This window comes from Bison bison, unplaced genomic scaffold (assembly GCF_000754665.1).
Source record: "Bison bison bison isolate TAMUID 2011002044 unplaced genomic scaffold, Bison_UMD1.0 scf7180017864371, whole genome shotgun sequence".
Classification (NCBI taxonomy): domain Eukaryota; kingdom Metazoa; phylum Chordata; class Mammalia; order Artiodactyla; family Bovidae; genus Bison; species Bison bison.
This window is the reverse complement of record NW_011494943.1, coordinates 6,539,688-6,551,030: the sequence shown is the minus strand read 5'-3', so window position 1 is coordinate 6,551,030 and position 11,343 is coordinate 6,539,688.

The window sequence follows — 11,343 nt, the reverse complement described above, 5'->3', positions numbered from 1 at the left end:
TCCATGGGGTCTCCAAGAGTTGGACATGACTGAGTGACTTCACTGTCACTTTTCACTTTCAGGCACCGGAGAAGGAAATGGCAACCCGCTCCAGTGTTCTTGCCTGGAGAATCCCAGGGATGGAGGAGCCTGGTGGGCTGCCATCTATGGGGTCGCACAGAGTTGGACACGACTGAAGTGACTTAGCAGCAGCAGCAGCAGCAGCGCTAAATCAAGAAGAGAGTAGGTATATATAGAAAACATATATATGCGAAGATACATTGTTTCTTGAGTAATCCCTCAAGATTACTTTTGATTAGTTAGCTTTCAACAACTGGGGCAAGGAATTCCTGAGACCCGCCAGAGACTGGGATCGACTGGGAGCTGAATGTAATCTTAGCGTCCGTTCCTTTCTTCAGGGGAGAAGGTTCTTTATTCTGTAAGGTATGGTGGGAAGAACCTGGGGGGAGTTTTAACTCTAGGTTACTTTGCGCTGTGCAGCTTTCCTTCATTCCAGACCCTAAGGAATACATACAAAGAGAAAGAGAGGTGGGCGTTGCCAATGTTCAGGGCTTCTTCGTGCTGGTAAATGAGGGTCGGGGGTTTGTGGTCTGGGAGGAAGGAAGTCTAAGGCCCATAGTGTTGATTTTCTATTCTAGCTGCCAGGGTCTCGAGCAGAACAGTTTTGACTTGATGTTGAGAAATGGCTCGGATTCGGTCCTGGAGGAATCCCTGGAAAAGATTAAACCAACAATGTCCAAATGTGAATAGGGTGATAATGAATATGAAGGATTTGGGGGCAAAACCCAAGGCATCCAGTTCCAGTCCGTCAACCGTGACTGCCAGGAGTTGCTTAATCTCTGGCGGATTTGAGAGGCTCGATCTGGAAGGTATTTTTCAGCTTCCTGAACAATACCCGACTAGTTGGCATAGAAGCAGCAGGATTCGTCCAGAAAAAGACACAAACCTCCCTTTTCTGCAGTTAGTAGATCTAATCCTCTTCTATTTTGTAACACCTCTGCTGCCAATGAATCGAGTCGATTTTGGATAGTTACTAGACCTTGGGCTATTTCCTGGAGGCTGTCTGATGGGTAGTTTTGGATGGAGGTGGTTAGGCCTGCGGTTCCTGTTCCAATTCCAGCCTCTATTCCTAGTCCCACTAAGAGGGGGATGAGACGAATGGCTCGTTTCATTTGTTTGTGAATGAGAGGAATAGGTAGGGGTTGATCACTGGGGGCTCTAAAAATGTTTGGACTGGAGTATACCAGGGTGCAGGTTCTGGTCCAATTAGTAGGTAAACAGAGGTATGTAGATGTCCCACACAAGAAAAACAGGCCAGGTGTCACCATACAACAGCTAAAGTTGATGGCGAAGAGGAGTCTTGGGAGGGGGGCAGGGTTGATCGCTCATTCAAGAACGGTCAGGGACTCCACTAAGGTGGCCCCAGTGAGGGGAGAAGCGGGTGAGTGTGCTGAGGGAAGCCGTGCTGTGAAGGCAAAGTGTCCTGCAGGACCAGGAACATTATATATAGCCTCTCCAGTGGCAAAGAGCAAAGTGGAGGGATGACTACACGTGGGTTTAGGGATTATGCCCATGGCTTGGTCATATGAACTGTTTTTGGATATGCAAAAAGGAGCTGGTTGTAACAGTGTAATAATGGGGCTTCCCTGGTGGCTCAGAAGAAGGAAAACTTCTGCCTGTGATGCAGGAGACCTGGGTTCGATCTCTGGATTGGGAAGATCCCCTGGAGAAGGAAATGGCAACCCACTCCAGTGCTCTTGCCTGGAGAATCCCATGGACGGAGGAGCCTGGTGGGCTACAGTCCACGGGGTCGCAAGGAGTGGGACATGACTGAGCGATTTCACTTCACTTCACTTCACTTCACTTCATTCTGTAATAGTGTTACTCTCTGGGTGACAGGGCCTCCTATTGGAGGTTTTCCATTGTCGGAGGGAAGGTCAGTGAGTAAAGATTCTAAGAGTTTGTCCGAATTCCAGATTTGATCACTAGTGTGAAGATTTAAGATATGAGACGAATAAAGGCTCTCCATGGTATGCGTGGTGTAGGGATATGTTACCAGTGGTCCAGTCTAGGATGGATGTGGGGAGGGCTGAATCTCCCGGAGGACTGGATAGACATATCCAGCAGTCTTTAGCCAACTGTGGGTTAGAAGCATTGGGGAGAGTATGGGTTAAATTAAGGGTCCGGAGTAGATAGTTGAGTTTAGGGTTTTGAAAGAGTTCTTGGGTCAGAGGAAAGAAAGAAGATAAGAAGAAGATGTTAACCAACATTTGGGGAAGTGAATATAAGATAAACTACTATGGAGAAGAATTGGATTTCAAAAGGGTAAAAGTTATAAAAGGTTCCCTGCAGCCACAGGGTGGAGATGTAATCTTCAACGTGTTCGAACGTGGATCCTTGAGGACTCGAGACCCAGATATCTGCTAGGAGTTGTTCTGGAAATAATTGTAGCCATGAAACCGATAGGCTCATTCATCGTCAGTTGGGGCCTGTTTAAGCCATGAGAACTCTGGAGTTGTAGGGCCTGGGTGAGAAACTTGATAAGTATTAGTCTGGTAAGCATTCTCATCATTGGGCTGCATCACCTTTTTCAGTTGAGTAACGTGCACCCAAGGGGTGAGTTCTTTTAATTTTGCAGCAGTAGGGGTCAGCAGTATTACTGTGTAGGGTCCTTGCCATTTGGGGGTTAGATCTGAGTGGGGCTGAACTGTCATACAGACTTTGTCTCCTATTTGGAGGGATGGGTACGGGAGATAGGGATGTGGTCGAGGGAGTAGGTTATCCATATGTCTTCAAAGGGCATCTCGCATCTGGGCAAGTAAGGGAAAAGGAAGGTGGGATGGCAGTTTGGGACCGTCGTGGGAGTGGGGGAGTCCTAAAGCTATTATGGGCCTCCCATACGTGGCCTCGAACAGACTGACGTTTAGAGGCTTTTTTGGTAAGGCCCAGACCTTTAAGAGGGCTAAAGGAAGGAGTTTAGTCCAATCCTGATGAAGTTCGATTGTTGATTTGGTCAGAGTTTCTTTTAGGACGCGGTGGGCTCTCTTAACCTTACCAGAGGACCAGCGGTGATAAGGAATATGAAACCTCCAAGGAATTTGAAGGGTTCGTGCAGTATTTTGGGTGATCTGGGATGTGAACTCGGCCTGATGTCAGACTGGAGGGAGGAAAGCATTCCAAACCTGGGGAGGATTTCAGTAAGAATAAGGCGAGCCACAGGAGGGACTCATTTGTTAGTAGTCGGGAAAGCTTCAATCCACCCAGAAAATGTATCTACGAAGACTAGGAGAAATTTACCCCTTTTTACGGGTGGCTTGTGGGTGAAATCTACTTGTGAGGGAAGATGTCTGCGAATTTGGTGGATGGGGAAAGGAGGGGGGGTGAATGTTAGAATTATGGTTTGTCTGCTGACAGGTGGTACAAGTTTGGGTCAGATTATTTAAATAAGTCACATCATCCTTAGTCAGCCCAGTAAAGTTCTGAAGGAAAGTCTTAAATACTCTTGCAGAGGATGGAAAAGGGAGTGTAAATATGAAAGCAATGTGCGGATGTTAAGCTTGTCAATCTGGACTATAGTAAAGACAGGACTAACAGAGGCGGCCTGCCGCTTTGCTTCGTGATCTGCTATGTTGTTATAAAAGGAGATAGGACCATGTCACTGATGTCCCTGGAAACGTATTGCCGCAGCTTGTTTTGGGAGCTGAGCCATGTGGAGGAGATTCAGAAATAAAAGAAGCATTGAGAATAGGCGTGCCCTTCTGAGTCAGGAATCCCTCCTCCCTCCAGATTATAATGTTAGAATGTAATATGTTATAGACATACTTGGAGTCAGTGTAAATGTGTACCTTCTGGTCGTTGGCTGGGGTCAAAGCTTGTGTAGGAGCTATCAGTTCAGCCTGCTGTGAGGATGTATGAGCTGGGAGTGTGGCTGACTTGATGAGGCGAGGGGGATAACTTTGTCAGGCTGTTCCTGCACTATAGTGTATCCAGCCCCAAATGGGGCTTATGTCTGGGCACTGCCATCTATGAACCAGTATTCTGGGACTTTGGGGCCAGTAAGGGGATGACCAGTTATATATTCAAAGGGATTAAGTGTCATATCTAAGGTCTGAACACAGTCATGAGATAGGCGTTCTGCTTCTGGATCTGGTGTAGGGAGTAAGCCAGCAGGATTAAGAGGTTTACAAGGCATAAAAGAAAGGGATGGGTCGAGGAGGTGTGTGTGGAGGATCTGTAGTCGAGCAGTGGGCAGAGAAAGGAAAGCCTGATGAGAGAGTAAATCTTTGAAGGAAGGAGGTGAGCATACATTTAGAGGAGTCTTTCGGGTTAGTTTTTGGGCTTCAGGTATTAAGAGGGTAGTTTCAGCTAAGGCCTGGAGACAAGGTGGCCATCCGACGTGATGAGATCGAGTTGTTTGGATAAGTAAGCTAGAGGGCCCCATATGTCCCCCAATTTCTGGCACAGAATCCCTAAGGCATGTCCTTGTTGAGAATGTACAAAAAGGAAAAAAGGCCTGGTGTAATCAGGCAAGTAAAGAGAAGGGGCCTGTAGTAAATGTTTGATAAGAGTCTGTATTGGGGTGTGGAGAGAGGTGGGGGCCAATAAGGGTTCATCTAAGTTTCCTCGAGTAGCTTGGTAGAGAGGTTTTGCATGGAGGGGAAAATTTGGGACCCACATTCGGAAGAAGTTTAATAGACCTAATAGAGAAAGAAGTCCACTCCTTGTTTGGGGCCTGGGGGTCTGTGTCAAGGCTTGAAGTCTCTGAGCTGGGATTATTTTGGATATGGGAGTGAGAAGCAATCCCATGTCACTGACAGTGATGGAAGCAATCGGCGCTTTGGAGAGCGAGACGCTGCAGCCCCCGTTGCCTAGGGGATTTAATCTGTTGCGGTGTGGACTAGGACTAGGTGAGAGAAACTACCTAACAGTAAATCGTCTACGTATTGGAGTGAGGTAGTACAGCCTAGGTCTGAAGTTTGTAGCTGTCTTTGGAGGGCTTGCCCAAAAAAATGAGGGCTATCTTTAAACCCTTGTGGTAAAACGGTCCGAGTTAATTGTTGAGATTGCTATGTATCTGGGTCCGTCCAGGTGAAGGCAAAAAGGGGCTTTGAAGAGTGGTGTAGAGGAACAGTAAAGAAGGCATTTTGAGGCCCAATACCTTGAAGTAGAGTGTGTCGGGGGACCACGTGAGAGAAGGGGGTAGGGATTAGTGACCACGGGGTGTGCAGGTATTACGGCCTCATTGATCTTGTGAAGATCTTGGACTAGATGCCAGGAGTGGGGTCCCTTTTCGACTGCCAGTATAGGAGTATTGTTATTATTATGCGGAGAACAGATAGGCTGCAAAAGGCCGGCTTTGAGCAGTCGGGAGAGATTATTGGTTTAAGTCCTTGTCGGGATTCTGTGGTCAGGGTATACTGAGTTTGGGTTATGACCTGAGAGGGATTTTTAAGAAAAACCTGTCCAGGGAATGATGTCAAGCTACTGATGGGGCTTCGGTGTCCCAAACCCGAGGCTCTATCGGGGTAAGATCAGGGGGCAAGTTTTGGGAGTGAGGGCTGGCCAAGGGTTCGGGTGCCATTTGGAGGCAAAGAATTGATACGGGATCTAAGAATGGGAGGTTTATTGAAGTTTGTAGCTTAGCCAGAAGATCGCATCCCGCCAATGCCATCGGGCGTTGGGGAGCTACATGAAAGAATGTGTTAGTGTTGTTTTGCCAAAGGGACAAAGGAGAGGAGGAGTTATTTGGGGATAAAAAGGGACGCCTGAGACCCTTTTGATGGCCACTTCTGAAGGTTGGAGAGGGCCCTGAAAGGAGGTTAAAAGTGAAAAGGCTGCCCCAGTGTCTATTAGGAATGAGACTTTGTGTCCCGCCACGGTGCCAATTACCCGAAGCTCCGAGTCCATCTGTACGGGATGCACTTGGTGTCTGAAGCTTGGGGTCCATCACTGGAATAATTCAGGCACAATTGGGTCAATTCCCTTATCATTTGAAGAGCCATGGTCTGGGGTGCCAGGGCCCCCCAGAGTCTGGTTCCCGGCCCATTGCTGTGGGCCTGAGGTGGACCCCGAGATTTGGTGGGTAGTGTCTGAGGATAATCCATTTTCCAGTGGCCCCCTTGTTTGCAGGTGGGGCAGGGTTTGGTGGGTGGCCAGGGGTTGGGGCAGGCCTTCGCCCAGTGTCCCGTTTGGTTACTTCTGAAGCAGGGGCCTAGAGGGTTAGGTCCCATACGGCTGGGCTGAGGTTGGCGGGCCAAACGGGTTGAAGTTTTTTCTTGGATAGCTGCAGCGAATAAAGCATATTTGGCCTTTCTTTCCTTTTCTTTTTCCTTTTTCACTTCTTCCTCCCTATTACTGAAAACTTTAAAGGCTATTTCTAGGAGCTCTCGCTGAGGGGTTTCGGGGCCCTTTTGTAACTGATGTAGTCTTCAGCGAATATCGGGGACTGACTGGCTTATGAACTGGACGTGTAGGTACAAGAGTCCGGTGGGGGGTGGAAATATCTAGGTTAGTGTATTTCTGGACTGTCTCAGTAAGCCGTGGAAGAAAAAAGACAGAGTTTTCATCCTTTTCTTGAGTCACTTCCCTAATCTTATTGTAGTTCACATGAATGTGAGAGCTTTTTAGCATTCCTTCTAGTAAACAGGTGATCATACGATGCAGGTACCGGATGCCGGCATTGCCGGCTTGATATGTCCACCATGGCTCAGTTAAAGGGACTGCATCATCAGCCACCGGATTAGCCCTGTCTTGGTTATGGAGCTGATCAGCATGAGCTCGGGCTGCCCGCTATATCCCTTCCTTTTCATCAGGGGTTAAAGCGGCGTTTAGGATGTAATAGAGATCATTCCAGGTTAAATGATATGCTTGTGTAAGACGGAGGAATTTCTTCCTGTATCTAGTAGGGTTTTCTGAAAAAGATCCCACTTTTTCTTCAATTTGGTTCATATCAGAAATTGAAAGACACATGGACCCGTGCAGGCCCCTCCAGTCCCTTCCTCTCTCGGAGGAAATCTGTGTTTGCTTCAGGTCCTGGTCGATGGAGGGTGGAAGTGGAAATCTCTTTGGGGGTTTTGGAGTCATCGCTTCCTGATTTGGAGGAGGAAGGGCTAGAGGGTGGGGTCTCGTCTCTGGAAGCCTCACCTCTGGAGCGGTAGGGAGGAGGTCCATCTGCCGGGTCCAAATTGGGGGCTGAGGGTTTAGGGGGCCTTTTAGGGGCTTTAGAGTCAGATTCTTTTGTAGTGGAGGGGGAGAGAGAGCAGAGGAGGATTTGATAGAACAGTCCTTGCAGAGAGAAGGACGGCTTCGAAGGTTCCAGAAGGCTTGAATATAGGGGGCCTCCGACCGTTTGCTCTTCCGTTTGAGGAAGTTAGTGAGATCTGATAAAATATTGAAATCAGAAGTCCTGAACTCAGGCCAGTGGTTTTGGTTATCCAATTTGTATTGAGGCCAAATTTGAGTGCAAAGTGACTCGAGCTTATGAACCTTAAGATCGGTCAAGAGTAGAGGTTTGAGGCTTCATTTTACACAGGCCAAGAGAGAGTCCCGCAGGATGGATTGGCTTGACCTCATAGCAAATGGCTAACGACGGTCCAGTCAAGAGAAAATGTCATCCCCTAATCCTTCGACCTGGCAAAGGGAGAGAGACTCTGAAGGAGGGAGGGGCTTCCCCCAAGTGCCTCCCCAGAGGGTCTTTTGGCCGGAGGGTTCCCAGGGAACCCGGAAATCAATAGTCTATGGCATCCTAGAGTACCATCTGAACTTCCCTGGGCTACTGGGTCAGGCAAGAATCCATGGTGGATGGAGGGAGGTCGAATGGCAAAAGGCCTCTGCCCTGGAGTTGGTCGGTCTCATGAAAAAGAGAGTGTAGAGAAAAGAGGAAGAGAGAGAAAGAGAGAGAGAGAGGCCAATATTCCTTGGGGTATGTGGAAAACAAATAAAGCCCTTATTCAGGGCTGGTACTGCTCATGAAGGCGCAGGGCGTCCTCTTGAGGAGGTTTTGAAGGCCTGGGCAGGAAAGTGAGCTTGGCAGGCTTCCACGTTCCGAAGAGCCGGCCATGGAGAATGAGAAGGAACCTCAACCTCCTGGGTTTTGGCACCAAAAATGTAAGTCAAGGGAACTAGAGAAGGCGAGGTTCAGAAAAAGAATGAGACTGGCACTTTACAGGAACAGATCACCTTTAATGAGGCAAGTAGGGGCAGCAGTCAGATTAGTGGGCTGCTGCACTAAGTCAAGAAGAGAGTAGGTATATATGGAAAACATATATATGGAGAGATACATTGTTTTGAGGGGATCTGTTTTTCCTCAAGATTACTTTTGATTAGTTAGCTTTCAACAACTGGGGCAAGGAATTCCTGAGACCGGCCAGAGACTGGGATCGGCTGGGAGCTGAACGTAATCCATCATAGCGTCCATTCTGTTCTTCGTGGGGAGAAAGTTCTTTACTCTGTATAGAATGGTGGGGGGGACTTGGAGGGGAGTTTTAACTCCAGGCTATTTTGAGCCATGTCGCTTTCATTCAGGAAAGCTGTTTGCCCCATGCACAGACGCTCTCTGTGTCCCAGCCCAGCCTGGCAGGTCCAAGTTCCTGAAGCCCAGCCCCTCTCATCTGGAGGACTGGGAGCAGCCACATGGTCCTGCCCCGGTCCCCTCCCTGTGGATGATCAATGCCAGCTGCTCTCCAGGGACTCAAACTGAACCCATAGGCAAAGGGCCCTCTATGCATTGAAATCATTAGTTTTTAGTATTTCTCATCTACTTCCCTTATGTTTTTCTGCTCTTACTTCCCCATTTCATGAATTGTTGTCCTTTAGAACATGTGATGGATGTGATAATGTGTCCTCCATGGCTGGGGACACACAGAGCATCCCAGTTGCCCAAGATCTCCCTGCAAGTGTGTGTGAGGGCCTGAGGAGGTGGCTGCCAGTCGAACAGCATGATGTGTGCTTTGGGGCTGGGAGGAGAGTGCTGCAGAGCCGGGGAGACGAGTGATGGAGAGACGTTGGTCTGTGATCGGAAAGAATGTAGCGCTAGGGGTTCAGGCCCAGCCTCGCTGGACAAACAGCCCCATCTTAGCCTCCTTGCAAGCAGCCCCGCCCCCCACCCACTGTGCATCTCAGATCACCTTCCTGCCCTGGGCCAGGGTCCCTTCCTGAGCCCGATGCCTGCCCTCTTTTAGGTTGGCCTCCTAAGGTCCAGAGTCACTGGGAAGCAGAGGCTGCCACGGGGGAGTTAGAAGGAAGGAGAGGTGCCTTCCCCACCCCTCATTCTGCTGCCCCTCCCACCTCTTCGCATATTTCTCCTGGCTCTGGGCTGCTGACCACTGAGCTGATTATTTCACTGACTCTGCACTCCCCTCCCCACTTCCCTGCGGGGTGCCCTGCTCCTCTGTGCCCTGCCCCCTCTCCTTTATCTAAAAAAATGCATTTATTTATTTATGATTGTGCTGGCTCTTTGCTGCTGTGCGGGCTTTTCTCTAGCTGTGGAGAGCAGGGGGCTGCTCTCTGGTTGTTAATCACGGGCTTCTCGTCCTGGTGGCTTCTCTTTGTCGCAGGGCACAGGCTCTAGGCCGCTCAAGGCCTCAGTAGTTGTGGCTCCCGGGCTCCAGGGCTCAGGCCCAGTAGTTGAGGCGCATGGGCTTAGCTGCTCCACAGCACATGGGATCTTCCCGGGTCAGGGATCAAACCCGTGTCTCCTGCATTGGGAGGCGGGTTCCTAACCGCTGAGCCACAAGGGAAGTCTCCTCTCACTTGGCCGAGTTCCTCTTCTCGCTCTCATGCCCCTCACCCCAGTGTCTCCCGGACTCTGTCCTTGTTGCCCTCGTCTCTGAGCAGCATCCCCAGCGGTCTCTCCAGCGTCCCCTCCACGCACAGGGCCGTCACACGCACATCTCCGCCCCCATTTCGACTCGGCTCTTGGCTTTCAAAGCCAATGCACTTCTGCAGAGTTCAGATACGCTCAGAAGGAAATTCCTTGAAAGTCCTTGTGACTCCAGTCCTCAGACTGATCTCTTTGCAGCTAAGGCTTCCCTCTCTGGACTAGCCTTCCAAAGACATAGCCCCCCGAGTCTTCTTCCTGTCTCCTGTACCCTCCGAGGGCCTTGCAGGGGAGGGGGGCTTGGAGGTGCAGTGGCATGTCTGCAGGAGCAGGAGAGGGGTGGTGAGCCGGTTCTGGGGAGGGAGCCCTGAGGAGGAGGAGGCTGAGCCGCTTCTGTGTGCGTTTATGTCCCAGGACTGAGGGTTCTTCTGGGAGGAGGCAAGGGCAGGGCAGGGAGTCCAGTGAGCCCAGATGCTTCTGCCTGCAGCCAAGAGCTCATGAAGGGATGGGGGTGGGCAAGACTGCAGGGAACACCAGCTCCCTGTCTCCCTCCCTTCAGTTCTCAGTGGTTTTATCGAGGTGTGCTACTGTTCAGTCACTAACTCATGCCCGACTCTTTGTGACCCCGTGGACTGTAGCCCGCCAGGCTCCTCTGTCCATGGGATTCTCCAGGCAGGAATACTGGAGTGGGTGGCCATCCCAGTTGACTAGGTGGTAAGTATTCTTATCAATAAGAAGCCCCTTATTGAGGTATAATTGGGATAAAATAAACTGTGTACATTGAAAGTGCCGAGAAAGTGCCGAGTTGAAATCTGTTTTCTTTTTGTTTTTCTTTTTTATTATTTTTCAAATTTAGCACAGAGTAAGACTCACTCTTTTGTGATGTATACTTTGATGAATTTTTTACGCAGGCATCATTTCTTGCAAAGACCACCACAAACATTCAGCACAATTGCATCACTTTCCTCCAGGGTCTTCAACTGTGGATTCTGCTTCTTTAATGTCAGGCGGTCAAGAGTTTCACGTGCTAAAGGCTTCCCAGGACTGCTGTTCCAATGGAGTTCAGCTTTCAGAGGCTTTGAGGTGCTTTCGGACCTGGCCCGTGTGCGCCACCTAGCGGCTAGTCTGTGACACAGGGGTGACCTTTTCCCAGTTCTCAGTCTGGGGTACTGTCTGAGGGTCCCGCCAGCTCGCACAGCTTGGAGGGTGAGCTGACTGCCCAGGGTCCCTTTCTGGAGCTGCTTCCTCTTCTTCAACTCCCTGACCCCTTCCCCCGGCTTCCTGGTCCTGTGGTTGGAAAGCTGAGGCTTTTGTCTTCCTTGTTGGCTTGGGTCAGCCTCCAGGGCCCGGCAGAGGGAGCATGAGAAGAAACACGCACTGGCTTCCCTGCCCAGCCGCCCCCATGCTTCTTCTTATATATTTTTTTTAAAGATTTATTTATTTATTTTTTGGCTTGGCTGAGTCGTTGTTGCTGCACCCAGGCTTTCTCTACTTGTGGTGAGCAGGGCCTACTCTCTAGTTGCAGT